The sequence below is a fragment of the Pleurodeles waltl genome, chromosome 5 (genome assembly GCF_031143425.1).
Source record: "Pleurodeles waltl isolate 20211129_DDA chromosome 5, aPleWal1.hap1.20221129, whole genome shotgun sequence".
NCBI classification, from domain to species: domain Eukaryota; kingdom Metazoa; phylum Chordata; class Amphibia; order Caudata; family Salamandridae; genus Pleurodeles; species Pleurodeles waltl.
In genome coordinates, this window is record NC_090444.1 from 719,727,072 (window position 1) to 719,733,256 (window position 6,185).

Genomic DNA, 6,185 nt, shown 5'->3' on the forward strand with positions numbered 1-6,185 from the left:
TCTTGCCTGCTATTTTAGTGCCCCAAGAGTCCTAATACCACATTCAATCCAATAAAAGCATGGAAAAGGTCACAAGTTAGTGGCATGGTACCAACTTCAGCCCCCTTTTTGTTGGAACAAAAAATGTATGCTTATTTGAATCTAACATATTACCTGCAAGTCCAGTTTCAAACTCTTTGACACAATGTTGTGGCCATTAGGGCTGTTTGTGTGGGAAATGCTGTAGCGCTTAGCCATCTCACCCCACCCAGATGTATGGAGTTGTTGCCAATTGAAGGCACTTTGTATTCATCAAGCGCGAAATTGCTCATTTGATGGTAACATTTTAGGTCTGCAATTTCACCTTTACATGAACAAAGATTTTGTTTTTAGGTCATTCACAGTTCTGTTAAGGAAGATAGACAGGTGTTCCCAAGGTGCTGCAGTTACAAGAGTCTGAACGTTTCTATGGTAATACATTTTAATTTTACATCTCTTGTGCTGTTTGAGAAAATATGTCACCATGAAATGCAACTGCTAACCTTTGTCACCTTAGGAAAGGTAAACTGCAATAGATGAAGCTGAGAATTTGGATACCACCTCACTTATACACGCTAACTCCTGGACTGAAACTGCTTCACTCCAGCACAGCCTGGGTGTTCTTTCCCCCTCAACACCAACAGCAGGGCATAGGAAGGTGAAGGGATCTGCAATGCACACCCAAGCTACCATTTCAGTAGCATTAGGCCAGACATAAAACAAAAGCAACAGTCACTTTGGCTCTGACCTGGCCACAAGACCACACAGAAGGAAAGGCTACAACATTGGTCCATGTTTCTCCTCCAACAAGAGCAGATGTTATGGTACACTAGGTATATTTCAGTGCTCGCTTCCTTCCATCATATTGCTGCAACAGGATTTCGAAGTGGTGTCTTTTAAGCCTCACTCACTCACCCTGTCATTCCCTAACATTCAGCATCTGTGCACACTCCTCACTTTCAGGAGTTTTCAAAAGATTGGAGATCCAGTGGCGTCTTGAGCATTGTCCTAGGGAGTTTTCAAAAGACTGGAGATCCAGTGGGACCTTGAGCATTGTCCCAGTGGTAAAAGATCAAGCTTGATTCTTCAGTTTTCTCAGCTCTTTAGTTGCCCATGTTGATAGGGTCTTTATTTTCGTAATTTTTGATCTGCTCCCTTCTTTAATAGGCTCATGGATCATAGGTGTTGCTTCTACTAACTTCAGTACATCCTTTCCAAAGGTCGTACACAAATCACTTATTATTTCTGCTACACATGCAACTGCTCCATCAGTGTGGTCTTCATCTCCAGAAATTTGATTAATGAAAGACAAGATAAACTCCACTCTGGGTTGCACAAGCATCACATCCAGGTGCACATTCTCCTGATCTTCTTTAAGGCCCTGGATAATCCCGGTGTAAGCTTCCAGCCAACCCTCCCTCAGTTCATTTAGGTAGTCCACCAAGTCATAATCTGTCTTATCAACCTGGGCTTAGGATCCTTGCTGCAGCGTGTTCAATACAACTTAAAGATACTTCTTAAACTCTCCTCCAGTAGTGAGGGCAATATCACCAAACACACAGAGAATCTTAGGTTTCACCAACCGTTAACGTTCTAATTCCCAAGATTCTCCAGCAGCACTTGCATGACCTCATCAGAGAAGGGCAAAATGTTGACCTGCAGGGCTTAACACAAGACTCTCATAAGGCCCACAGCAGCCAGACACACATGGTACTCTGCATAGTTCTTCAGCCCAATTCCCAAACATGCTTAAAAGGCATCCATGTATTGGAGGAATTTGCCACCCAACCCTTCCACCAAAGTGTTGACAGCCATTAAGGCATCCTCTTGCATACTACATGAACCAGCAGTGACCTAAACCTGCCTGGGAATAGAGGCGATCACCACATCAGATATCTGCAGGGCATGTTGATGTTGGACCTTCCTCAAGACATTCTGAAGATTAGCGCAAAGCAAGGATTGGAGATCGCTGAACTGAATTTGGTCAGATGTGCTCTGGATGTGTGACTCCATCTGGAGAACCTGTTGTAACTGCTCCATGATAACCAGAGTGGTCTTCTGTACAGCAAGGTAACAGTCCTTGGTGCTATTTTTCACTATCTCCAATAGCGCCTTACAGGCAGCACTTTTGAGGTTGCTCCGGTGCCCATCAGGCCTTTCTGTAGTTTCTAGAAGTTTCTGCACAATGAGTTCAAAGGAAGATGACAAGCAGTAGGTTGCTGGCTCTTCTTGATCATTGGCCATATAATCAGCTTCATTGGTAGCTTCAGGAAGATTGGGAAAGTCCAGCAAACGTTAGATGCTGTTGGCTCCGCATCCAGGTTCTTGATCAGGCAAACCAGCAGGGGTGCCAAGTACATATAATTAATGGCCGTCTCAGGAAGAAGTTAAAAAAATGCGCCCCACAGTCCTTGCAGTTGTATTGAGTGCCACTATACTTGGGTCCTTCATTACATCTAAGAGTGTGGGCATTGCCTGAATTACTAAAGGCTTCAGCTGATTAGGTTCTGTCCCCTCTATGATGCATCCAAACGCCATCACTAATGCGTCCCTGTTTCGTCAGTCAATATTTTTATGCATTCTTTTGATGAAGGGAAGAACATGGTGGATAATGTCGTTTTCACAGCAAGTGGACAAAAACATGAGACACACGCCAGCTGCTTTACAAGGGTTCCGATCATTAACATTGTCATTCTCATCCTGTTTGGTGAGGGTTTGAGTCAATATAGGTACCAGGTACTGCAAAACTAGAATTTGCTGGTGTGGGCTGGTAGTTGGCCAGTCCTCAGAGGCCTCAGATGCCTCTATGACAAGGTCCATCTCTTCATCACACACGCTAGACCAGAACTCTATTCCCTGCAGGGAAATCTCATCCATATCACTCTTCTTGGCTGCCACAGTGATAGCAAAGAGCGGGGGTCCCAATTAGGTTTTTATATATTGATAGTACAAGGACATTATCTTTATTAAATTCTGCAAGGTAGTAACTCACACTCTTGTATCTGGGCACTGGGTTGCTTCACAGACTACTTGCATTATGAAGTGCCTTTCAGACTCTTCGTCAAAGATCGCATTCGTAAACTCCAAAGAGTTCAACAAAGCACTGATGGCAGCCAACTTTACACTGTTGCTCGGCACCTCCTCCCACATGCCCTGTTAACATCTCATATGATTTATCCGGTAGCTGGTCTAGATCTATGTCATGACAGATGTAGCCGATGGCCTCCATTGTTGATTCTTTCAGGGACTCAGTGCAGTTTGGATTGTTTACACTGATTACCAATTGTGGAATGAGCTGTGGCCATTTATCTACAGGGATCTCCACACATGCAATACCATCCACACACTGCAATGCACAGCTGGGCCTGTAGGTCTCTGTGCCCAAAGACCAGAAGACATGTTTCTAGATTTCGCTCTGAGCATTGGCATCGATCGCTAGTCATCTCTGATGGTACTGCGCCTTCACATCTGCATTCTTTGACTTTAACAAATTCTTGGTCTGCAGACCAGATGCAATTAGGGCAACCTGGCTACTGTCTGGGTTTGCAAGGACTTATGACAGATCCATCAAGAACGTCAGCAAGTACCAGATGAAACACCAACCATCCATGAGTTAATTTTAAGGACCGAGGCCAAAGACTGTTTCTTTAATAAAGAATATCAAACCTAGCTATTATAAGAAGACCAAATTTAATATTTTAAAAGAGGCATTTAGGGTATGGCGACAAATAATGAGAGTTCATATCACCAAATTTAGGCCCTCATTACAACTCTGGCGGTCGGTGATAAAGCGCCGGCAATACAGCCAACAGGCCGGCGGTAAAGAAAATGGAATTATGACCACGGCGGAAACTGCTCAGACAGACAGCCACTTTAACACTCCGACCGCCACAGCGGTAGCAACAAGCACCACGGCGGTAACCGCCAACAGCCAGGTGGAAGACAATGTACCACCCACAGTATTACAACAGGCCTATCCGTCACCTTTTCCGGGGCGGTACCAAAGATATCAAAAGCATGGCGGAAACAGAACACAGAAGTCAAAGGACTCACCTCTGGACACTCGGAACAACCACGACGCCATGGAGCCCGAGTTGCACATTTTCCCCATGCCTGTCTACCTCTTCCTGTATTACGAGCAGCAACGCCGGCGAAGATGACCACAGTGAGTACTTCCGCCTAGCACACAAGGGAGGGGAGAGGAAAAAGAGAGTGACACACACACACAACACCCCCACTCCCACCCCCAACACCATACACACAACCAGACGCAGTAACATTACATATTCACCCCCTATCCCTCAGGAATAATGCAAGGACAAAAAGATTGGAAGAAAGTGACTGTAATACGATAAAATAAACTGAAGAAGAAGTGCATCAAAATACAAACGTATATACATATGTACAAATGGAGGGACACTGCCCAGTCCTCAATGTCCGTGGGCCACAGGGCCACAACACATAGGCCAAGGCTCCACCTCACTCCTGCAACAACATGGAGAGAACACTGCAGGGGCATCAGGTCGAAAACACACAGGCACCTCAGGGGGGGCGGGTAATGGGGGGCACCTCAGCCGGAAGATGGACACAACGCCACTGGTCCTGGAGGGGGCTACATGCCTGAGCGGTGTCCTGGGGAGCGCAAGGCCACATTCTCTCAAGTGGGTGGTTTGCCCACTGCTTGGTCCTGGGGAGTGCAAGGCTACAGTCTCTCAAGTGGGTGGTTTGGCTACTGCTTGGTCCTGGGGAGTGCAACGCCACAGTATCTCAAGTGAGTGGTTTGCCTACTGCTTGGTCCTGGGGAGTGCAAGGCCACAGTCTCTCAAGTGGGTGGTTTGCCCACTGCTTGGTCCTGGGGAGTGCAAGGTCACAGTATCTCTAGTGGATGGCTTATTCCACAGGTTCTGGAGGGGGCATTGTGCCCAGAGAGCTTCATCCTGGGAAGGATGGGGTGAGTGGATGGCTTCTTCCACTGGTTCTGGAGGGGGCATTGTGCCCTGTGATGCAGATCTTGGGGAGTGCCAGGTCACGGTCTCTCACCTGGGTGTCACACCTACAGGATTTGCAGGGTCCAGGACGCACTACAGCCCATGGAGGCAGGGGTACACACTGCCCACTGGCGGTGATGGCTGCTCAGTGGTAGCAGTGGCGGGTCTGGTGTCGGGCTGGCAATGGTGGGGGGAGGCTCCAACCCATCCACTGCAGCCTCGGACGGCTGCCCACTGGGGCTGCTGCTGCTGGCAGTGGCAGGTCTGGTGTCAGTGCTGGCAGTGGTGCTGGTGGCGGTACTGGCAGGGGTAGGGGGTGGCTCCAGCCCTTCCCCTGCAGCATCAGACGGCTGCCCACTGGGGCTGCTGCTGGTGGCGTGCTGGTGGCAGTGCAGGTGGCGGTGCTGGTGGGGGTGCTGGCAGTGGTGGGGGGAGGCTCCAGCCCTTCTCCTGTAGCCTTGGACGGCTGGCCACTGGGGCTGCTGCTGCTGGCAGTGGTGCAGGTGGCGATGCTGCTGGTGATGCTGGCAGTTGTGTTGCTGGCGGTGCTGACAGTGGTGGGGGGAGGCTCCAGCTCTTCCCCTGCAGCTTCGGACTGCTGCCCACCGGGGCTGCTGCTGCTGGTGGTTGGCGTGCTGGCAGTGGTGCTGTGGCGGGGATGGCAGTGGGGGGGGGAGGCTCCAGCCCTTCCCCTGCAGCCTCAGATGGCTGAACCGCCATGGTTGGTGGTGGGGGCTCCGAATGAGTCCAAGCACCAGGCCTCCTGTCCTTCCTGCCAGCTGGTACTGGCCCTTGGTGGTGCCTCCTTCCCCTTCACTTTTGCAGCTGGTGGTGCCTCCTCGCCTTCCCTTTGGAAGCTGGTGGTGCCTCCTTGCCCTTCACTTTTGCAGCTGGTGGTGCCTCCTTGCCCTTCCTTGATGCTGTCGACACTACTGTAGACGTGGACTGGATAGCTGAGGTGCTCGCTTGGGTTCTGACCACCCTGGCCCAACGTGAAGGATGGGGGGTGGGGAGGGGTAGGGAAGAGGTCAACGGTGGAGAGGAAAAGCTTCTTAGGGACATTGGGGCGGGAAGAGGGTGAAGGTTTGGGAGTGGAGGAAGAGGAAGTGATTGTAGGAGGTGTCTGTCTGCTGTGTTTGGGTGCAGGTGCATGGGCTGGATGCTATTGTGAGGTGGGTG

The 6,185-nt window shown here is 49.7% G+C and overlaps 1 pseudogene; it reads right to left on the reverse strand.

Annotated features, from left to right (window-relative positions):
• Nucleotides 1-1,090: 1,090 nt before the first annotated feature.
• LOC138297055 (importin subunit beta-1 pseudogene) lies at nucleotides 1,091-3,628 on the reverse strand (annotated as a pseudogene).
• Between the last annotated feature and the right edge of the window lie 2,557 nt (nucleotides 3,629-6,185).